Source organism: Corvus moneduloides, chromosome 6 (assembly GCF_009650955.1).
Source record: "Corvus moneduloides isolate bCorMon1 chromosome 6, bCorMon1.pri, whole genome shotgun sequence".
Lineage (NCBI taxonomy): Eukaryota > Metazoa > Chordata > Aves > Passeriformes > Corvidae > Corvus > Corvus moneduloides.
Window position 1 is genome coordinate 38,576,573 of NC_045481.1, and position 23,777 is coordinate 38,600,349.

The following is a 23,777-nucleotide window of genomic DNA, read 5'->3' on the forward strand; positions in this document are numbered from 1 at the left end:
ACTTGAATGCATCTGTGATCCACTCCAGCACATTATTACTAGGCAACACATCAACCTCATCCGTAGATAAGGGCACATAAATCTGTGTTTCATACTCCTGCAAATCTCCACTGACCACAAGACTTTCTTGCCTGCTAGCTAGTCTTTCCTGGGAAGGCCAGCACACACACATCAGTCCCTCTATTTTCACTGCATGCACCATTTAGAGTCAGCTCTTTCTTTCCAGAGTCTTGTTTCCCTGGCAGAGACTCCTTCAAAATCACTTGAAGAAGAGGAGGGGCTATGGGAGCAGGCTGATGTTGGCATTTGGTGTGAGGGCCCCTAGAAGAATCAACAGGCACTTTAGCTGTCTGAAGGTAATGCTGGGAACTGCAAGGAAAACTGTGGCCTCATGAAGTGTTGGTCTTTCCAGCAGCTTTGCAAGTCAACAAGATTTAGAGCAGAGTTGTCTTTACCTCTGATCTGAAATAGGATTTGTGTCCCCTCACATGTGTTACCGTCTGTGCACCCTGGGCAATAGCTGTGTTGATGAAGAACTTGTTAAGAAATATAATTTCTAATGTGATCTTTGAAATCTGGCCATGCTCCCTTGCTCTTTTTCTTTCTTTCTTTTTTTTTGTTTGTTTTCTACCTTCTTTGTATGTTCACTAATTGTTTGAAAACTTTCCCCTTCATGTTTAAATACATCACAGAAACACAGAATCATTTAGGTTGGAAAAGACCTCTGAGATCATCAAGTCCAACCTTTGACCGATCCCCACCTTGTCAACTAGACCATGGCACTAAGTGCCACGTCCTGTTGTTCCTTGAACACCTCCAGGGATGGTGACTCCACCACCTTCATGGGCAGTCCATCTCAATGTTTAACAACCCTTTCCATGAAGAAATCCCTCCCCATGTCTGGCCTGAATCTCCCCTGGCATAGCTGGAAGTTATGTCTTCTTATCCTGTTGCTGCTTGCCTGGGAGAAGGGGCTGACCCCCAGCTGGTTACAAGCTCCTTTCAGGGAGTTGTAGAGAGTGATAAGGTCTCCCTTGTGCCTCCTCTTCTCCAGACTAAACAACCCCAGCTCCTTCAGCCGCTCTTTAAAGGACTTGGGCTCCAGACCCTTCATTAGCATCATTGCCCTGCCCTGGACCTGCTGCAGAACCTCAATGTCCTTCTTGTAGTGAGGGGCCCAAAACTGGGCACAGGGTTTGAGGTGTGGCCTCACCAGTGCCAAGTACAGGGGTGATCACTGCCCTGGTCCTGCTGGCCACACTAGTGCTGATCCAGGCCAGGATGCCATTGGCCTTCTTGGCCACCTGGACACACACTGGATCGTGTTCAGCTGCTGTCAGCCAGCACCCCCAGGTCCTTTTCTGCTGAGCAGCTTTCCAGCCCCTTTCCCCCAGCCTGGAGTCCTGCATGGGGCTGTTGTGACCCAAGTGCAGGACCTGGGACTTTGCCTTGTTGAACCTCATGCAACTGACCTTGGCCCATGATCCAGCCTGTCCAGATCCCTCTGCAGAGCCTTCCTGCCCTCCAGCAGGTCAACACTCCCACCGAACTTGGTGTTATGCACAAATTTACTGGGGGTACATTTGGTTCCCTCATCCAGAAATTAAGGCTGGGCTGCAGTGGAAGGGACTGAACTACCATTAGTGCCACACTGACATTGCAAAGTACCTGCATGTGGTAGGGACAGTTTTATCTCTCCAGCACTCATCTACTACCAGGAACTTTGGTACTGGAGAGGGATTTGTAACTGACTTCAGATTTAAGGATTGCCAAAACTGTGATGTTACTATTCAGAATTCCTCATGCCTTTCCATTTAAAGCACCGTTCTTAATCTGGTTGGATCCTGAGGTCCTCTTAGTTATTCTGGTCCCTTTTCTAAAAAAGCTGAGCTGTTGAAACCTGGTGCTCTGGTTGGATTTCAGCAAATGTGGTTATGACAGTGTGCATCTCTCTGCAGTTTCAACTGTATTCTCTTACTTTTGCTTCCTTCTTAAATATTTGTGTAGTAGTGTTAATGTTTGTTCCGTCACACATCAGAGACCACTGGAATTTAAGATTTATAAATTATAAATTGACTTTTTTTTTTTTTTTTTAATCAAGTACTGACTGTTCTGGTTTTGTCATTTGAGTGCCTCAGAAGGCCATCAGATTTGTACTGGGGGTTTTTGGGCTTTTGTAGTTAGTTCTTAGTAACTTCAGTACTGTTAACATAAGTTACAGAATGTACAGATGTCCCAAAGATTTGCTGCAGCATTAGGAAGAGTAAACCAGCTCTGTTATCTACCATCCCACCATGTATGTCCTAGCAGTTCAACTGCAATGCCAAGTGTTGGCACCTCACAGTGTGATTCCAAGTCAGCCCTGGCACTGACCTCCTGCAAAAAGGATTGCTGGTAGCCAACATAGCAGGGCAGAGTTAGGAGAGGAGGAGTGGATTATGTGAATACAGACTAATAGTAATTGATAAACAGAAAATGGAATCTTCCTGAGCTCAGAGGAAGGAGTGATCAGTTATAGAATAGGAGTTTTTTCTTTTCCCTTGGCAGGTGTGGGATTCATTGCAGTCACAGTCCTGGCTCCCTTTTAAAGACAGTGAGATATTCTGGTTAATATCCTTGCTATATGTGAAATTGAAGGTTTATCACTGTCCTTGAAAATAAGAATTAATGCAGTTGCTTCTATAGTGCCAATTAAGTTCTCTATTTAATTCTGTGAGCCAGCTGGAGATGTTTGTGACTGGGACTTTAGATGTACTCATCTTAATCTGAGTTGCTGGTGATGTTTTCCCTCTGTCTGGTGCCTTACATCCAGGACAGCTGCTTTCTAATCCCCTGTGTTCACGGCCTCCTTGTTCAACCCCTGTCTTTGATCTCAGACTGAAAACTGTATTTAGTCGTCTAAATATGAAAGCCAGGGTGGTCTCATCCTTACATATGCAAGTGAACACTGTTTTTAAACTGTCCAACTGAGCAGAAACTTAACACTGGTTGTTACAGGATTACACTTCCTTCTAGCCAATCATATTTGGTGTGTGGAGGTAGCAGGGATGAAGTTGGTTGTTAGTCTAAATTTGCAGATGTTGTCTAATGCTTCTTAAAAGGCTTGCTGGTCCCCAGAAAGTTTCTGATGGAATTGCTGTTCTGGGATCTGCCCTTTACCTGCATTGTCAGTCTTGTTGAGCTTTTAGGAAAGTCTTTGGCCAGTGACATGGTGGGAAGAGCTACTACTGTTTGGATTTCTTCACTTAATGCAAATTCCCTTTTTGTTTTGCTGCTGGAGCATCTTTCCTCCTACCTGCTATAGGTAAAGGCAAGTGAAGGCTAGTATTCAGGGAACAACATTGAATTCAGACTGAGGGCTCTGACTCATGATCAAGTTCATCCATGTCCACCAAACTGGAATAGCTTCTTATTCTTATCCAACAGGAGGTAATTTGATTGATTTCACTTTGCTGTGAAAGAGGATTACTGGATTTGTGTTACCTTACTTTACTTTTCCCTCTGATAACCACTGTCCACAAGGCAGAATTTGATAGTTTCTGAATAGCTGCCCAAACCACAGTACCTTGTGAGTCTCTAATACCATATGTCTATGAATTGTGAAACTTTGCAATGACCAAACAATAAATTAGCAAATGGGGGTGATTTTTAAAATTCCTTTCTTTCTAAGTTAATCTCTGTTTAAAACTTAGTGAACCTTTTGTGACTGTACCGTTGAAAAGCTTTGTAGGCTTAGCCAAGTGTTACTGTATTCAGAAATATTGGTATGAATACAGCTAGTTCCTTGAGCAGTGGGATTTTCATCTGGCTGTTTGCTCCTCTTGCAAAGCTCCAAGGTGATCTGTAGCTGTGAGTGTAGAAGCCTGGTCAGTCACACTTTCTGAAGAACCCATTCCTTACTTCTGCACAGAACCAAATGCCCTTTACCTAGGACTTTGCGTAGCAATAGAAGAAATTAATAAAAGGAAAGCATCTCTGGCAGTCAGTTCAGTCAGCATAACCTGTGCTGTCAGCATTGTGGAGCAGAAGTTGGCTCTGTCTAATCACTTCACTAGTGTTCAGAATTTCACTTTTCTCTTAGACTTGACTCATTGGAGTACTTGTCAGCTGGCCTAGCTTGTCATGTTATCTGTTGTGTCTCTTCAGCTAGTCTGTCTCCCTTGCATGAATGATAACTCTTTAATTGGGTTATTATGGGATGATGGACCTGGCTGCAGGTCTCTGTTAGAAGCATCATCCCCCATTCTTGAGATGAATGCTGCATTGCCTTATTTCCCAAGAGCTCATATAACCCCAGCTAACTTTTTCAATGAGACTTCTTTTTTTTATTTTTAATGAAGAAAACATTCTTTTTCTTTTTTTTTTTATTTTATTTTTCCCCCCAGGGAGACCTGATATTAAGATATTCAGCTGTCTGTCTCATTTCCTAACATGCAGTTTGTCAGGAAGTGAGTTTCCATTAAATTCTTACTAATTAGCATACTTGGACTTTGATAGACATTTTTCCTTTTTGCAACAACTTTTTTTTCAGCTCATTATCTGCATGCAAAATCAGTCAGCAAAATTCCTGTCAGACATCTCTATCTTTGCTCATATTTAACCAGTTTGAGGTCCATAAGTATTGCAGTGAATTAATGCACTGAATCTCAGATTTTACGTGGGTCACAGGTGAAATGAGTTGGGAAGACTCTGCCTAGAACATGCTAAATGCTTTCTTCTTCCATGCTACCTGTTTTGAAATTACACTTTTCCTTAGTTTTTATGCTAAAAAAGGGAGCAAGGCTTCCTGCTAGGTCAGCAGTGGGGTCGTGGAGAGCCCTAATCCTTTAAAACAGGGTATTTAGTACTCAGTCCCCCTTTGGAAGGGACTTGCAGGACTTGAGACAGCCTCTCTATGTACGTTATGCTTAGTTCTAGCTCGGCTTATTGAGGCTATCACAGGCACTGGATTCAACTAATTTTTTTATTATCACAGTGCTTTCTTTGACTACATTGAGTTTTCCGTTGCTATTGCAGCTGCTTTCTCAAAAGAACTGGTTATAAATGCACAACCTCTTTCTTTTTACTGAACATACTGCTTTAAAAACATGTGGACATGGTTGTATTAACATAAAAATCTCTTCTTGCTCAGTTACTCATCCACTGGCCTTTTCTCCTGTGGGTGGCTATTGTAAAAGAGCTCTTGGAACTGCAAACAGTGCTGCTAGTTCTCAACCGGTTTTGTCCAACAGCTTTGTCAAGATGTCGGAGGAGAAGACAGCTGTGGCAAAAATCCAAGCCCTTGCTCTGGATGACATCCATGGCAATGTTCAGTAATTTTTGCCCCAGGGTAATGCTAAAGTAAATTACATATTAAAAATGAGGTAGGGAAAGTAGCAAAGAAGTAGCTAATCCCACTAAGCCATGGGCTAGAGAGAGCTTTTGGCCATCAGTGTGGAATTGATAGATCCCAGCTGGCCACAACAGACCATCCAGTCACATTAACTTCAAAGGGGTGCTCAGCAGCTCATGGGTTCTCCTAGGGATACTAACACTAGAGCAGAGAGAGGAGGAAAGGATGCTCAAAGGGGGCAGACTGCATAGGCCATGTGACAATTCCTGAAGGGAGGTTAAGGGAGAAGTAAAAATTGTCATAGCTCTGCATAAATACATTCCTCTGTGAAGAAGCATGGAGTCTCTGGGATGCTCTGACAGCAAAGCAGGAAACATGAACAGCAAATGACATGAAAAGCTCTTCTAAAATTCTTTTTCTTATTGGTCCTCACTGTGTGTGTGTGCTGTGGTCCCAGTACTTTGTCAGGTACTGTGTAGCTCCGACCTTGAATCCAGGGCAGACAGGGAAATGGCATTTGGAAAGAGAGCCAAACTGTTCGTGGCCTGTGTTACATCTCTTCAGTCTGGAGAGCAGATGGAAGCATGAGCCAGCTCTTTGGACTTTCCTGGCCCCAAGCAGCATGGCTGTCAATAGGCCTCAGGTCCCCTATTTGCAACTGATTTGAATCTTGTGCACTTCAAAGGTACTGTCTGCAAAAGATAATGATGAATGTTATGCATCAGCCTGTGGCTTCTGGCAGTCTGACTTTAAAAGAGGTAGAGCAAACTTTAAAAATAATACCAGCGGTTTTTGTTTCGTCACTCTTTCCTATACCAAAACCTTGCTCATACTGCTGCCTGGCTGGCATTGAGAGAAAGCAAGCATGTGGAAATCAATGCAGAAGTTGAATATAAGCTAAAGACCAGTGAGCCACATCATGACCTGACCATAATTCTGGACACCAGCTTCTTTGGGAGCCTTCATTCTGTGTGGGATACTTGGACAACAGGGCAAGGAGGAGAACGCAGGTTAACAGGGCTTGAGTGTTTGCTGTTGAATTCTCTCTTCAGATACAGATATTGATGCAGGATGGTGGGTGAGGCTGTCAGACTTCTCATTCAGGTAGCTGAGTCACTTAAAAGCCACATGGCTGAAAGGTTAGCCAAGGATAAAGAGCAAACTGCTTTCCCCACTGAGGTGGCTGCAGGCCACCACACGCAGGCATGAGGTTGTGGGCAACTTGTCAGTGTGGTGCTGAGGGAGCTGCCTCACAGCTGCCAGCTGATCAAAGTCAGTGCTCCTCCCTGCTCTCCTTCAGAAGGGGACCCTGTCCTCGTTTCTGAGCTGCTGCAAGCCGAATGGCTGCTTTTAATAGAGTGCGCACAGAAGATGGTTGTAGGCAATTGAATTAGGGTTGCGTTATTAGTCCATCTGTGCAATATGCTCTGTTTATTGACAATCTGGTTAGAATGGCTGGAGCTTGTTAAAGGTAAAGTGTTTCCTACTGTTGAATTTTGGGAGTTGTCCACCTGTTAAGAAGCAGCACTTGAGGAAGGGCTCTCTTTAGACTGAAAAGGGCCTCCCTTAGAACTGTCTGCACTATTTTTCTGGTCTTCTGGGAGGGGGAAGGATTGCATGGGAAAGGCTCATCAGATAACAGGATTTGCTCTGTAGTTCATCGTGATGTGCATGTTCCCCCTCCATCTGCTTGCGGCAAAGTGCAGCTGCTGGCATGTGGGATTGGATGCAGGGCTTCAGGAAGAGCTCTCTTGCTTACATTTCTAAAGGTTGCCTGGTAGGGTCTGATCTGTGGCAACCATAAGCCAAAGTCATTTTCATAATGTCGTTGGGTCCATGAGGTATCTTTGTGTATGAAATGTGTGCATCAGAGGGTAAAAGCATGTGCTGAGCTGTTGGTTCAGGAAGGTATGACATGACTTTTGCAGCAGGTTCTGTGCGTGTGTCAAGATCTGCTGTAACAGCAGCCTCGCTGTGCTTTTTGAAATGGAAAGCTTATCTCTAAGGTTGATCACTAAGAAAGTAGGGGACCAATACAGCAACTGCTTACGCAACAAGTACATTGCTTTTTGAAGATAGCAGGTGCGCACAGTTGCCTGGGGAATAAAAAAATGGTCAGAATCATAACTCTTTACAAAAACCATCAGGCTTTTGACTTCACTGCAAGCCCTTATTTCAGAGCCTGGCTGTCAGTGCACTCCTCTTCTGCTCACCAGCCTCAGACGTTTATTGTTGTATACCAGAGCTATCCATAGTGGTCCAGTCATGCCTTGTAAATAATCTTGATGGGTCTTTTTCAGTACTGTGTCCCCGTGAGTTCAATTGTTGCACTTTAAGAGACAACACAAAATGTCTTTGGTATCTGTATCAGTTTATACATTCATAGTGAATACCCCATGCAGAGAAGCAGCACTGATGACTAAAGAGGGTGTGGGATTGACTTAGGAGAACAAACATTGAAAAGCTTGTACAGGTGTAACTTGGCTACAAGGCAATTTATAAGACATGCTGTAACTGTATTTAGAGTTTGAAAGTAACAGGAATATGGATAATTGTTTAGGGTGATCTAATGGGGATTCAATTTAAGCAAAGGATCAAGTATCAGAATTCTTTATTATAAAATTCTTCACTCTGAATGAAAAGAACCTCTGCCACTTTCTCTGTACAGAGGACAAAGTAGTCTTAATCTGTGGAACAATACTGCGTAACACAAGAGATGCATTTAAACATCTAAAACAAATGCTGGTTTTGAAATTATGTTAGGAAGCAACTTCAGTTTCTAGAGGTCCAAGCTAGAAAGGACAGCTCTTGGGCACTACAAGGGTTCTTATTGTGGCTAATTATTTTCAAAAGAATCAGAAGGAGCTAAACAACAAGCTCTTACTGAAACACAGTACTAAACTTGGAAAATTTTAAGCAGTTTTTGTTTGTACCAGCTTGAAGGTTGGTGTAAACCTCGGACAGCTTATCTTCAGTTACGTGAAGCAACAGCTGTGAAGCAATACAGTATGAAAAGAGGAGAAGAGTAATAGTGCATAACAATGTGCTGTTCTTCAGACCATCAGCATTACTGTAGTGTGTCAGTCCTGCACAGGAGCATCTCTTCATGGAGAGCTGTGAGACTGCAAAAGTCAGTCCATATGAAAATGAGCAACACAGCTCAGAGACAGTCTGCAGTTACAGAAACCTCGAAAAGCCAAGGATCACATAACATGTCTGCATTGTGTATTCATTCACTTCATCTGGAAGAAGGAAAAGTTTAATAACTGAAAGCTAGACTAGGGAATCCAATCCATCCAGATACTACAAAGGAAGAAGACTGTGGAATATCAATGCACTTTGAAATTGGTATCCTGGTAGACCCTGGTGTATTTGTGATGATTTGCAAGTAACCTGACAGTGCATGAAATAATTGTCTTTGTAGATATGAAACAACATTGACATCAACTTTGAAATTTAAATGAGAGAAACAAAGTAAAGTTCTTTTAGATGCATAACCTTGGTGCATTGATTTACTTTTTCTTTATAATAGATTAATTACTTGAACAGGTATTAGTTAAATCGGTTTCTGGTTTATTATAAAACAGAAACAACCGTGTAAGGATCCATGTTCTTGAACAGTTACAGCATATTGCTTCCCACCCTGATGTAAATACAACCTAAACCAAAGTGATTTAATTGTCTGGGAGTAAATAATTGTTATTCAGGAAATGCTTTGCTTGGCCTGTCCTGTTGCCTGCCACTGTGAAATGCAAATCCCAAAGCAAATAGTGCTGTAGTCTATTTGTTTGTGTGCTGTGTGTGGTGCGCACAGCAAATGCGCAAGCAGTGGCTTTGGGAGCCAGTTAGGAGCTGCACTGGTGTCCAGTGTCTTTAAGGCAATTACCTTGTAACAAAGCTGTGTTTGAGCAGAAACTTTCATTGAACCATTCTGTCCTTTTCAGCATCCTGGGTTTGCTGTTGTATGGCATCTGCGGATAAGTAGGGAGTTATTCAATATTAATAGGTTTATTTTATCAGTTTAAGTTTTTTATTAGAGAGAGTTCCCTAGTATATGATAAAATCTTTATTCAAAGCTATGAAAAAGTGATAGAATTTGATGATCCTTCCAGTGCATTTGATACAAAAACATTTTACATTTCCAACAAAGACCAGTGCTGCCCTAATTACAAACTGTTACACTCTAAATAGTAGAATTTAATCTTGTCTAGTCTCAATATCAGCATTTGCTTTATCAGTCTTGTGAGGTGGTGTTTGTTGGGAGGGCATTCAATTTCATGCCATTTTAAGCAATTTCACTGGCAAAGAACATAGATTCACAATGTATTTAAATGGAAAATGGAAATTCTCAGTAAAAAATTCTTAAGATATCGTTTGAATTAGCATATAGTTCTCTGTGGGATGTGAGTCTGTGTGTAATCCTAGGTCTTTCTGTAGCAGCATCCTTCAACAGTCTCCTCCAAATTGTTTTGTGGAAGAATATTTGGTTTAGTTTTATATTCAGCACCCAAGTTCCCCATTCAATAATGGAAGTAAATCCACAGTGTAAAATACACAGAATTGGGAATGTCCAGGCAAACACAGCTGCCAGGTGAGCTCTAGCTGTTAGCCAGAGCTAATGAGCAAGGCATTGTGGTGTGAGTAGCTTAAAAGTTATTTTTTCCATAAATCCAACACAACAACGCCACAGTTGGTGTCAGTTTTGGTGGAGAGGGAGGACCAGCTGCATTGCTTTCTGTGGCTTTGCCAGGTTCAAGATGTGTTCAGAACCCAAGTGCACTCTGGGGAAAACATGTTTAAGTCCTGACAGCAGTGTAGGTGTGAGCACATGTGCAATGAAATAGATCGTCTCTTCTGCTGTAAAATGTGCCAGGGTCCCATTGGAGGAATGTGCTCTGGTAGGAGGCTGAGTGGTACAGAGAGACTTTTCTCACATGATCCCAAACCTCCAGGTGATGCATGCTTTCCTTTTGCTCTTAAAACCACTCAACCACAGCTGTGGCAAGGTGCTGACTGCTGGTATTGTCCTAAGTGCAGATATGAGGAGTCCATGTGAACTGTGGAGGAATATTTGCTTAGCAGGATTTCTTACTTTCCCTCTTTTCCTTTTTTTCCTTTCCCTACCTGCAACACAAGGGAATAAATCAATAATAAGTGAGAAAATACTGCTTGGGTTTATTGTTTAATTCCCTCAGTACTTGGTTTCCGGAGAACATAGGTTTAGTTTAAAGCAGTCCCTAAGCAACAATCTGGCTGTAACTCATGCTTCCCTTTCTTTCCAAGACACAGGAAGACCTAGGTCTTCACAGACATGAGTCTTGCTGAGATTGAAAATATATCCTCATTGCTCTTAAGTGTGCTCAGGATGTTTTGTCACACTGGAAAATAGTCATGTCTTGGTAATGGCAACCTGACTTCCAGAAGTATTACATTTGCCCTAAAGTCTGTCCTTTTCACAAGTTTTTTCAAAAGTTGTTAACATGAGGGCAATATCCAGCTCCCACTGAGAATCTGGCTATTTCTGTTAAGTGCCTCCATGGGAAATAAAATATTTGCAAAATCTACCTCCAGTCTGTGCTTGATGAGCAGGCTGAACATGTAACTCCCAGGTTGCTGTTCTGGCATCTTATTCTGTGTCTTAACTGCGGAAATCACTGAAATCAGGAGAGGTAGGAATGCAGCTGAGAATTTGTGCTAGCCAGTCTTTTTAGCTTGCTGGACTTGATGAAAGTGCCATTTCAGTTTGGTAATGTGAACAGTTAAGCCTGGTTTCATTACTGCTTTCACAGACTTTTGTGTGAAAGAGATCAGATAAAAGCTGGAATTGTAACTACAAACCAGAAAAGGAAAGGAAGTCAGAGCAGGAAACAGGCATGTCGTGTCCCATAATTTGCCAGCACTTCTTAATCCTCCATTGTTGTAAACTTCATATTCTATTTCTGTTTATCCATCCTTTTCTCCAAGGCTGCGAACTCAGAATAGCTTTGCTTGTGCTATCCCCATCTGTCCCAGCTGTGTGCTATTTCTGAGCAGATGATGCCATTTGCAGCATGCTGCCATACTGTGTAACTTCTGCAACGGGCAAATATCCGCCAAAGCCTGTGGGGGCAACACCAAAATTTATTACCCTGGTGACCTCACTCAGCTCTGCAGGAGCTGAAGGTTAATGCACTAATTTTCGGTATCAGTCTACCTTCTGCTGTGGTACTGTTTCAAAGTGCCTTCTGCGTTTCAGGGAGTGTTTTGAGTTCAGTACATTTAAATCACTTTTATATGATTTTAGGTTCAATAAGGTAAATTTGTTGCCAATATAAAATGTCTTCAAGTATTTTGGGAAGAAGGTTTGATTTGAGCTGGTGTTCATTACGGGAAGACTAATGGGGCCACTGATCCCATTAATTTGTTATTGACCCTTAACTTCCTATGATGGGTCAGGCATCCCTACTTTAGCTTCAGGACAAGTTTACCCAGTGAACGAGTTATCATCCTGTTGTGTAATATCTTTCTTTAGAAAAGTTCCATTCATCTTTAGTGTCTGATTTCAATAATATCTACTTTGTATCCAGTCCTACATGTGTGTAGCTTGAGCTATTAAATGCAGGTTACACAACTTTGGCAGGGTCCCATACCACATCCTGGTGTCTCCCCAGTACTGTAATATAACTGCCAAGAGATCTGTGTTTGTGGAATCGTAGATAATATCTTTTTCCAACTTAATCCATCTCGGGTTGTGGCTTTTCTAGTTCATCATATAGAGACATATATGAAATGTTCTGCAGAGTACTTCAAAACAGCCCAGTCAGGGCAGGCTTGAGACTTGACTCTGTGTGAGCCTCAAGAAGTTCAACAAGGCCAAGTGCCAGATTCTGCACCTGGCTTGGGGCAATCCCAGGTGCAAACACAGGCTGGGAAAAGAATGGATTGAGAACAGCCCTGAGGAGGAGGACTGTGGGGCTGTTGGTGGATGAGAGGCTCAACATGACCTGGCAATGTGCTCCCGCAGCCCAGAAAGCCAACCATGTCCTGGGCTGCACCAAGAGCAGTGTGGACAGCAGGTTGAGGGAGATGATTCTCCCCCTCTACTCCATTTTCGTGAGACCCCAACCTGAAGTACTGAGTCTGTTTCTGAGGTCTCCAATACAAGAAGAACATGGACTTGCTGGATCAAGTCCAGAGGAGAGTGAAGAAGATGATTAGAGGGCTGGAGCATCTCCCCTGTGAAGACAGGCTGAAAGAGGTGGGGCTGTTCAGCCTGGAGAAGAGAAGGCTCCAGAAAGGTTTATTGCAACCTTCCAGTAGTGACAAGACAGCGGGGAATGGCTTCAAATTGAAAGAGAGCACGTTTAGATTAGATGTTTGGAAGAAGTTCTTTACTGTGAGGGTGGTGAAGCACTGGAACAGGTCGCCCAGAGAAGTTGTGGATGCCCCATCACTGGAAGTGTTCAAGGCAAGACTAGATGGAGCTTTGAGCAACCTGATGTAGTGGAGGGTGTCCCTGCCCACAGCAGGAGGTTCAGATCTGGATGCTCTTCAAGGTCCCTTCCAACCCAAACCAATCTAAAATTCTATTATTCTATAGGTGTTATCATAATAATAGAATTGCTTGTTTTTCAGTAATGCATTTCTTCACCTTTTTGCTTTCTCTGTCCTCCTGAAACAAAGAGAGCCTGCATGCCTTCCCTTATGTGAAAAATCTTTTCCGGAAGGACCTCTTCTGATAGCTGAGAAGAATGCTGGGTGCTGCAACAGTGCCATATCAGTCGGGGTGACTTTTTGTCAGGTGTTTGTTGTCTTTGCAAGCAGCTTTTCAGTCTGTCTTCCCTGGCTGGCAGCCTGGCAGCCAGAGCTCTGGTGAAGAAGGATAGTGCAGCTATGTTTCTCTGTGTCTGACTGTAACATTCCCAGCCCAGGATACAGTGCTTCATCTCCGCCACGTTGAAGGGACTAATAAAATTTGGAGGGAAGGAAGGAGTGAGTGAACTTTCTTGAAGCTTTATGACTTTAATTTGTCTTTAATCTCCAGACAACCTATGCCTTTCCTTGAAAATCTGTGTGTCTTCAGGAACCTGTCATTGTAAGACAGTGAGCTGGTCCAGGGTGGGAACCTGAGCTGTCTCCTCTCCTGCTTCCTTGAAAGCACAGTACGTTTCCTGCACCATCCTGCCTAGGGCTGAGGTACAGTCCTACAAATGACAACCAAGATACTATGCAGCACCTCACAGCCCACCTCGCTGGTTTGTAAATAAAAGCAAAGGGTGCCTTCACTCACATTTGCCCATCTATTTGGAACTCCTTTAACAGACATTACTGTCTGTACCATCTGTGCACCCTACGAGTGTGCTGTGTCCCCCGATGCTATCTCATCTGCACGGCCTGAAGGCAGGCAGCACCGTGCTTGTGTTCAACAGCTCGTGCTGTCTTCTGTGCTCCGTGGTTTGTTGAATTGCTGCTGTCTTGTCACGCAAGGTGCCTTCTGTCTTGACTCTCTTCTTATCAGACTGGAATGTTACCTGCTGGGGGGGGAACATGGCCATCCTCATCTGGCTGTTGGCTCTGGTCTTTTGCCATGTTACTTACGCTTCTAATGGCCCAGAATTTCTTATAAACTCTTTCTCTAATAAATTAATCTTGTAAGTTTATGTTTTCTAATGGGACTTTTTTATTAAGGAATCTTATTTATATACAAACATACAGTAAAAATGTGAGAAAGATGTACCTTGCTGAAAGCATACTGACTGCAACTTAAAAGGCTTTTTTTAAGCCTCTATTTTAGTTTCCGTATGCTTTTTATCTCTTGAACTACAGAGAACAATTTCCTCTGCTTTGAGGAAGTTCTGTAATTTAACTTCTCGTTTCCAACGTCCTCCTGTGTCTTTTATCTCATGTCTCAGAATTTTAAAGAATTTCATTAGCCACTTTAAGGACATCGCTTTAGCTGGAATCTGCTTTACTCTGTAAAGCCTTTTTAAAAAATCTTTTAAAGCTTAGTATTTCTTACAGTGTCTCTTATAAATGTTGTATTTCACACTTGAACCAAAACTACTAGTCTTGCTAAAGTCTACATCTTCCCTGTAACTCTTGGAATAAAAAGCATTTGAAGGGTTTCCAGGTTCCAACTAGGTCTCATTTCTGAGGACCTTCCCAGCTCCTTCACTCCTACCTGTAGGTCTGGACCTTCCTCTCTCACCCATGCTCTCCAGGGAGCTCTTGCTGCGCACCCCATGCCACGATCTCTTTGGAGTCTGAGCAAAAAGGAGAGGATGGTCTCAGCTGGGGGCTTGTTCTTCACATTGTCTGAGTTTCTTCTGCCTTTTCCCTGGAATCTCTGCCTCAAAAGCATGTGCAGTTATCGGGCCAAATGTTCCAGGTGTCTTTGTTCTAAATTTATGATCTTGTGTTCCTGTGTAACCTCTTGGAACAGCTCGTCTTCTCCAGAAGCTCTGCTTTCACTAATACTGCTTAGCTGCAGATTAATAATGATCTTCTAGTCATCATGCTTCTTATTAAATATTTATATTGTGGTGGCACATAAAGGCTGTAATTGGGGTCTAATTGTGCTTATTTACTCAGACTGGTTCCGAGACCTTTGGTACTACTAACTCTAAGCTAGCAACCCTCCTACATGTCCTTGTCCTTCACTGTCATTTTCCTTGGTCAGGTCAGCGCATGAAACGGATCCCTGATTCCCTGGTGTGGAAACTGAACAGCCAAAAACTGCAGTGTGCTGACAGCTCCCTGCGCTTGTTCTCTCTTCATCCTTTCTTTGATTTACTCTTGGAGTTTTCTAAAAGAAGGGGACAGGGCAGCCTGTCTTCCGAATTCCCCTGCAAATTTTTGCCTTCGTCAGTGTGTCTTTTCTATGTCTGTTGATTGTAAAGATTGTGAGGCAGCACAGGTGAGCAACTGCCTTCTTCCCTCACACACATAATGCAGATTGCTTCTCAGCTCAAACTCTATAGCTCAGCTGCTGCCTGTGCCTTATACATGTTGAAGAATCTTAGTATCTTTCCCATTTCTTAAAAATTAATCTCCTTTAATCCTGGCAGCACTGTAAGGTTCAAAGATGTTTTACATTGTGTGCAGGTAGGATTACGGTTTATTCGTTAGTAGAAGGGAAAGATTGATTTTTTTTTTTTTTTTCATGGCTGAAATTCCCTGGTAGTTTTTTCTTTGCTGAAATCCTAGTTGGTGCTTTTTTCTCTGCTCAGCCTGACTCTGCAGAAGGTGAAGGTGTAACACTCAATACAAAAAGTAAATGCCACAAGTCCTGTTGAAAGCAGCAAACTATCATTACTCTTTCTGTGACAGACACGTAGTATTCTGAATCACGTTGTGCAAGGTGATCTGCCCTTACACCATCCACTCTCCCGTTAGCCACTGTGTTATCATCTCAAGTTTTCATTGTTTTAATAGTTGCTCTGGTCTAGAAGAAAGAGAATTTTGGACCCAAAGCAAGACATAAGCTTGTCAATAAATATTCCCTTCTTGCTTTAGGATTTCCTTAAACTCGTACGGTCCAGTTGTCAACACAAATCTGTCATATCTTAGGCAGCAAATCACTCTAAGGCAAAGCAAAAGAAATTCTCAGCTTGAAGTGCCCCCAAACCCTTCTTATAGTGATAGGAGCACTGCAAGATGTTCTTTGCCTTGTCTCTCTGGGTGATTGAAAATGGAGCTTTGTTGACAGCCGATAGACCAATTGTTTATTTTAAGAAAGTGGAACAGAATACATTGTTGTGTTACAGAGCAAAGTCATCTAGCAGAAGTAATGAAGGCAATTCTGAAATAGCATCGTTTTCTTAACTTGGGGGGGGGGGTTGCTTGTTTGTTTTGGTTTTGGGGTTGTTTTTTTGTTCATTTTCATAATAGCTGGAAGTCTTTGTTAGGACTGTGCTGAAGGTTGGAATCTTTTGTTCATGTCCTCATGTCTTGTAAGCACTGTACAGCACAAAAGACAAGTGAGCCTTGAAGTAACAGGTCCTTACAGGTCCGATGACTTCTTTTGCACAAGCACATACTCTATTGCACAACTCTATTTCCGTATATCAAAGAGGCTCTTGGGGCTAAAAATCCTTTTTCTCCTAGTCACAGCTCAATTAAGTCCTGTCTGTAGATTATGATTACTAAGATCTGAGATGGGAACAAGGGTTTTAAGAATTGCAGGGGTTCTGTCTCGATTATAAAGTGGATGTAAACTATTGGTATAAGGAGAATACAGAGCAGAATTGGATGCCTCAATATTTGGAAAAGACACAAATAGGAAGTCAGGTGCAACAGTGAAGATGTCCAGAATTTACACAATTAGTGTGGTGAGGATATATGAACATGAGAAAAGAGGAAGCAGTACAAAATTAAACTCTTCAGCAGTTCAGTCTGGAAAGTCTTCTGGCATGATTCAGTGACTGGTAATTAATAAGCAAGGAAGATCCAGCGAAAGAAAGGAAATACGAAAAAAATAACAAAACCACCAACCCAACAAAAAGCAACAGCAAACAACAGTGAATGAGTTCAATAAATTGTGAAAATTATATGGCCACGCAGAAGAGCATGGTGACAGACCCAGATGCCTGGGATGAGGATTCTCCATCTAGAGTCAGAAATCTCGGCTGTAACCAATAACTGAGTGTGAAGATGATTAGAACACGGATGATTAGAACCACAATTAGAACATGGTCACAGCGGTCTCAGATATTCTGAGTATGGCTTTATGCAGCATCTGGAGTTCACAAAAACAGTCTGTGAACAAACACAAAAGCATCTGCAGATTCATGTGGAGGTTGTGTCTGTGCTGAGCAGGAGTGTTTGTGGTCTGTGTGCTGGGTGTCTACAGATAGGTCTGTGAGGTGCTGTGGGTGATCAGAATGTTGTTGTTTTAGCCTGACTCTGCTAAGGTGCCCCATAAAACCACTGGTGCCAGCCCAACTTTGATGTTTACAAGAATGAGCAGAGGCCAGTTACCTAAGTTGTAGCCACAAATAGGAAAGAGAGGGATGTCAGACTCATCAGGGAAACTGGGGGAACATTGTTTCCATTCTGAAGAATTTCCATTAGTCAGGTATGAGGTAAGCTTCTCTTCTGGCCATTATCATGTTCGTGCCCTCAGTACCTTACTCCTGAAGATTTTCATGCCAGCGCTGTGAAGTTAAATAGTTCTGCTTTGTAACAGTTCTGCTTTGTAACTGTGAACATCAAAACAGGCTAAAATGCACAGGGTGCTTCTCCTGCCAATGGGCAGTCTTCAACTCCTGCAGGAGTTGAAGACTGGGTTGATCTTTGGTCCTCCATGTGGCGCTGGTGAGACTGCCAAGGATGAGGCAGCCCATTCGTATCTGCAGGACTTCGATTTTTGTTGTGGAGAGTTTTGCCTGACTGGGAACTGGTGTGAATAAATCCAGCTCGAGCTAAAGCAATGAAGTTTTATATCTTCCTTCTGATTCTTGAGCCATTCAGTTTCCCTTTTACGAATCATTTCAAATAAAGAATGTCTGAAGTTGTGAATGTACCGTGAGCCAGAGGGACCCAAGCAGCAGCAGTGAGACAGTCATGCTACTGTGAACAGGGGGAATAGAAAGTGTGGTTTCTCACTATCCCCCAGTTTTTTCTAGCCTGCCACTTTCTTTCCCCTGTGTACAGTATCTGCCGTCTGTGTGAGTGTAATTTAGTGCTAATTAAGAAGTGAGTGGGAGCCATAAGCTCATTTCATTTAGAACCTGGAAATGGCCTCCTGGGAGCTCAGAGAGGGTACCGTCTGCTTTCTCACCACAAAAGCTTCTCCACCTCACTGCCGTAATTCTAACCACCGAGCTCCAGATCTCAAAATTCAATGCCAGCTCAGATTTACGGAGCATTAAGCAACTGAATTAAATCCTCAGCATTCACTTGGCGTCAGCCTGACTGAGTAAAGGATTTCATGGGCTGGGGTGCTCTACAAGGCCATAATTTATAACGTTATGCAGAAGCCTCTCCTCTGAGTTTTATTTTGGCTTGCCGCAATTTCTTTTTATTAAGGCCCCAGTAGTATTTGTTGTTTTTCTGTTTGCTTTGATGTGGGAGTTTTAGATTAAATCTAAATAAATAAATTAGGTTTAAAATTAAATTAGGTTTCATTTGCATGAGTTGGGGAGTGAAGTGCATCTTTCTTTCACCATATAAAACATAACAGACCCATTACCCATCACAGAGCCCTCACTTGCTCCTGAAGAAAAAATGACATTTCCTTCTGCGTAGAAAATACTTAAAAATCCCAAGAATAGATTTATAGGAATATTTTAACCTTTTCTTTGATCCTTGAAATGTCATTGTTCTGTAGGCTACATTGCAAAACGTGACCTTTTATAGGAACCGTGGGATGGATTTGATCTTTGGAAGACGTTTTAGAGATAATGCACTACAGGGTGCAAAAAACGTTCACTCATGAAAAGAGAGCTGGAAATGGTTTTGTCTGCAGATATTTGTTTGTGGTGTACCTGGAGGACAAAAGTGTTGTTTATGATGAGGCTGATACTTCAGGGACAACAATGAAGAAAATAAGATAACACAGCCTCTTCTTTTGGTTTAATGTACAACAGTTTTATTTTCATTACATTTAAAAGAAAAAATTAAGTAGCAGAAGTTGTTCACATGGGGGATGCTTGCAAATTAATGTGTCTGAAATGTAACAATTTTTTATGAGCACTTGATCTTTGCTTTTCAGAGTGCACTCTGACTTCCTGACTGGGAAAACACAAAGATGAGCAGTTCTGGGAGGAAAAGAACTGAGCCCTTGCTTCAGATTTGTGTCTGCCCTGGTAGTATTCTCTTTCATGGTGCTGCAGCCCAGCTCTCTTGAGCCCGTTCTCTAGTTAACTTGCAGCCAGCATTGTCCATGCCATTCACAGTATCAGTTCCCCGGCGAGAGATCTTGGCATGAAAAGATGTGTTTCAGCATTTTCACGATGTCTGCAAGAAGCTTGTGAGTGAATGCAGATGTGAGTCCATGGAATCACACGGTGTGGGTGATGTCTCTGCTTCTCTAGTAACTCTTCCAAACCAGATCATTCTGAGACATGTCACAGCTATTAGGACCAAATATTGTCAGGTTGTACCTAATTCCATAGTTCTTGCATGTGCAGAATTTTCACTGAAACCTATTGTTGTTGGCAATATGAATTGGATTTTCCCCAGAATATGAGAGATGTTGTTTCTGTCCCGGTAGAGCTTGCAGTCCAAGCAAAGGGAAAATCTATCCAGTGAGAATGCAGTAAGAAAGATAGTGCATGAGAGAACAAAGATCACAGGTTGGCACCCTGGTTATTGTTTATCCAAGTTTAGGATGAAATAGGAGGCAAAAGCACCAAACGAATTCTGAGGCCATACCAATATTAAAAGAGTTCCTGGCACTGGCTCTTTGGGCTGCTGAACTGCCTGACCCCTAGAGCGAGACTGTGCTGGACCCCAGTTACTTCGGAGCTTGGGATGGAGATTTAGTCAAGAATTCACAAACACCTTTAGAAGTCAAAGTGCAGAAGACTGAAGGGTAGGAAAGAGATACTGGCCTTGAGGAGATGAAGTTCTAGATGGCAACAACCCCATCTTGCAGAGACTGAGAACCATGATGTGGCACAGAAGTCCTAGGGGCCTTTCAGGGAGGCCATGGAGACCTGAACAACGTTGTCGTCAGAGACACTGGGCCTGAAAGGATTTCATACATACCTAATGTGCCGGAAAAAAAATTAGTGTCTGGGAGTCACTGGCCTTTTTCAGTGTGACATGACTATTGGGAAGTGATGGCTGGTGACATTTTGAATGTAGGAAGTGAAATGAGAAAACCAAAGATAGCTCAATGGCAAGTTGCATCAGGAAAGTAATGCACGTGTATATTAAGTAACAGTATAGTCTCCTCACATTGCTCAAATAATTGAGTTGTTACTCTGATGCTTCACACAGATGACTTTTTACGGGGCTGTCCCTTGGGCAAGCAGGGTTCTGCATGGAACACCTGTCTGGTCTGTGTATGATGTTTGGTCTCTGTGTGCTGCCAAAGACAAGTTGAAAATTGCAAGTGCAATGGTATATGAATTTTTCTCTGATTCTGTGATAGTACTGGTGAAACACTTAAGTGTAACATAGTCAACCCCAAAATGCTTCGAACAGCTGAGAAAAACTTTCAGATGAACATGGGATATTTCACTTGTATTGTAGGAAAAAGGTGATGATGTGTAAACTCCCTGTTGTCAAGTGAGTTGTCAGCAATATTAATGTGATGTGTACCATATCTGGCTGCATTGTGCACCCTGTTAGAGGTCATGAGATTATCAGAAAATCATTATAGCATGAATATGTTTTATGCTTGGTGATTTGTACGACACTGTGAGATCAAAAAGAGGATTTTGTTGTCTAGGGAAGCAACTTAATCTGTGATAATCCAAGCATGTAGTAAATCATAAGAAATGGCTGCATCTAAAAGGTCTCTTCCAGCAACCAAAAGTGAGCTTGCCCACAGATGCATTTAGGGTTGTTACCTTTGCCTTCCTCCTGTGTGTCACTTAACTATGGCTGCAGGATAGTGTACTTACCTGTATTAAAGAGTGGGTAAGGGATAAGAAAGGCAGTATCAATGCCTTTGATATCATCAGATGTCCTTGCCCTAAGAAAAAAACAATTCTAGACATTTAGTGAGACTGTACTTCTAAGTCATGATTTGAATGCATGAGACACCATATTGCATTGTGGATTCAAGCCCTCTGTGCCAGTGCTTAGGAAGCATCTCCATCTTAGTTCTCTGAAATAATACTCAGTAGTGAAGTGATGCTGGGTTTGTCCTCTATGCCTTGATGCAAGAGGAAGCACTGGACAGAATCCAGAGCAGAAATTCAGAATTAACTTTCAAGTAGATATTAATGCACTTTGTTATTTTTCCTCATTTCCCCAGAAGACTGCACAAAATAGACACTTCCCAAGATTCAAGGAGGCAATGAAAGTGTGTGGCAGAGCTCCTTCAGAATTACTGCACCTGTTTTTCTTCTCAATTGCATAATCCAAATAATTGCCTTTGTTCTGTAATCCCATGAAATTGATTCATCCTATTCTGAAATCTCTTTGCAGTTGGCACTCCCAAGGTGATCTGTGATACTAGGCATGCCATTCCACAGGCCATGGTGAATCTGCCTGGGTCAGTGGTCAGGCTTGCCTTCGGAGTGAGATGTTTTTGAGACTTTTAAGTGTTATTGTGTGTTTTCCACTCCACTGCTAGAGGAGTTTTGGGGTGAATATTCCCCAATATATATCTCTCTAACTTCTAGCAATCAGCATTTTAGGCATTTTCTGAGCCAAATACTCCATCTGAACCATCCTGTCTGATAGTCACTGATAGACCTGTCCTCAGTGAATTTATCTAAGTACATTTGGAGCCATTTATGCTTTTGACCTCCAGAGAAATCCATGGTCTAATTCCACAATTCAAGTGTGTGTTATCTAAAAAAATCCTTTCTTTCATTTGTTTTAAACCTGCTGCTTGATCATTTTACTGGCTACCTCCTGGTTTGTGTGGTATAAAAAATAATGAATAATCATCCCTTATTTAAATTCTGTACACCATTCATAGTTTTAAAGCTTTTTATCATATTCATCCTCAGTCATATCTTTTCCAAGCTGCAGAGATCTAAACTATTTATTTCATTCTCATCTGGAAGCTGCTTTGTAACTCTCAACCAACAGAATTGCAACATTATTTTATCTAGTTCTATTATGTTCTTTTCAAGGTGGAAAAATCATAATTGTGCGTAGTATTGTAGATGTGTGCTCCGTGTTGATTTATACAGTAGCATATTTAGGACTTCTTAGTTCCTTCTTGGTTATAGTTCATTCATGGGGACTACACCCCTGGTTTAATTTCACAGCAGAAGATACAGAGGGATGTAATTGGAAAGCTGTGGTCTAACACAATCTGGTGGAGTCAGAAAAAGCCACGTTCTCCAGAATTGCACATCTATAGCTCAGATCATGATTTACCATTTTCTTTGCTACGGTTTCCATCCATCACCCTTCATTTCACATTCTAATGCTCTCATTTCTTCAGTGTCATGAATTGCTCATCTAGAAAACTTATTAATGGAAGATGTCAGAAATGTAGGTGGATTCTGTTTCTCTGTTACTTAGAAAAATTGACTCCTGGATGCCTTGCATTTCTGAGCTATTTGTTTTTCACTTTGGATGCTGTATTTTCAAGGAGTTATTGCTTAATAATACCAAGGTGCTCTAGTCATTGCTTAATAATAGCAAGTTGCTTTAAGATAGAAGGCTGAGTGCCTAGAATTTGCTTTATTGTATGAACTTTGTGCAACCCCCATCTCTTCAGCAAAGACCACTTTCCTCCTATTTTAAGAGGTACAAAGCAGGGAGTATGAGAACAATTATATTCCTCCATTATTTTGTGGCATGAGCCACATTGCATGAGTGCACATTCTAATTTAAGAGTGATTTTGTCATTCCCATTGGCATTTGGAGGGTTTCACAGCACTCAAGCTTTGCCAGCCTTCCTACCCACAAAAGGTAATCTTTGAGTTGAATGTTCAAGGAGCATAAGTTTTGAAGAGTGAATTGAATTGTTAAGTTCAGAACGTTATTTGTTTTCATACTGGAAATTGCATCCACATCCTGAACCTTTTCTTTCATCTGTCACTTCCCTCCCCCACCCCAAACTCCACATCCTACTAAACTGTGATAATCTCTTGTGCCACTGTTCTAAACTTAGGAAAACATGATATTGGGGCATGTCTTCTCAAGAAGACGTTGTTGGGAACCTACTGTAGAAGCGCAGCAGGAAAGATGTGCTTGGGAAGGGGTGGCTGTGTCATGGGCAGCTCAAGGAATACACAGTTGCATCTGTCTAATAAAACTTCAGCTAACAGAAAGGTGAACTCAGACAACCTTTCCAGAAGAGTAAAAGCACAGTCAAAGGTGCTGTATCTTGGATAATCATTATTATGATTGAGTCTTGTCCTGGAACTCTTGCAGGAAGTTAAGGCCCAGCTCTACTCCTCTTGGAAGCCACAAGTTCCTTTTTCTCTTCAGCATCACCCTTCTGCTGCCAGCGACTCTAAAGATGGACAGTCACAAGACAAATGTCCCACCCCTCTGCAGGGTATAGTTTGAAACCCACCACACTGGCACAGTGCTTGCATATAGAACAACAGGCTGTGGAAAGCATTCACAACTACTTTAAAGCAGATCAAGATTTTTGCAGCCAGCCTCCTGACAGGTTGTGCTTGGAGAAAAGAGGAGGAAAACCAGATGTATCAAATTATGGGCTGAAAGTTTCTTGCATAGGTCTGCTTGAGATTTACTGTTGTCCAGTGCAAAGGCGCATGATGCCTGATCGGGGAACACAACAATGAGTCTGCAGAGTGATTTTGTCCCCAGTGGTGTAATGTCACTTGCAGTGATGAAAGAAAACCTCTCTGGCTGT

At 42.2% G+C, this 23,777-nt stretch overlaps 1 protein-coding gene and 1 long non-coding RNA gene across 5 annotated transcripts in view; both read left to right on the forward strand.

The window, feature by feature from the left end:
• LOC116445060 (transmembrane protein 263-like) overlaps positions 1-23,777 on the forward strand; it is a 207,795-nt gene that overhangs the window by 146,583 nt on the left and 37,435 nt on the right. The window lies entirely within an intron of this gene.
• On the forward strand, positions 1,123-23,248 carry LOC116445062. The gene is made up of 3 exons (XR_004240639.1): positions 1,123-1,194; positions 10,083-10,091; positions 23,235-23,248. It is a non-coding gene; the product is annotated as an uncharacterized LOC116445062 (long non-coding RNA).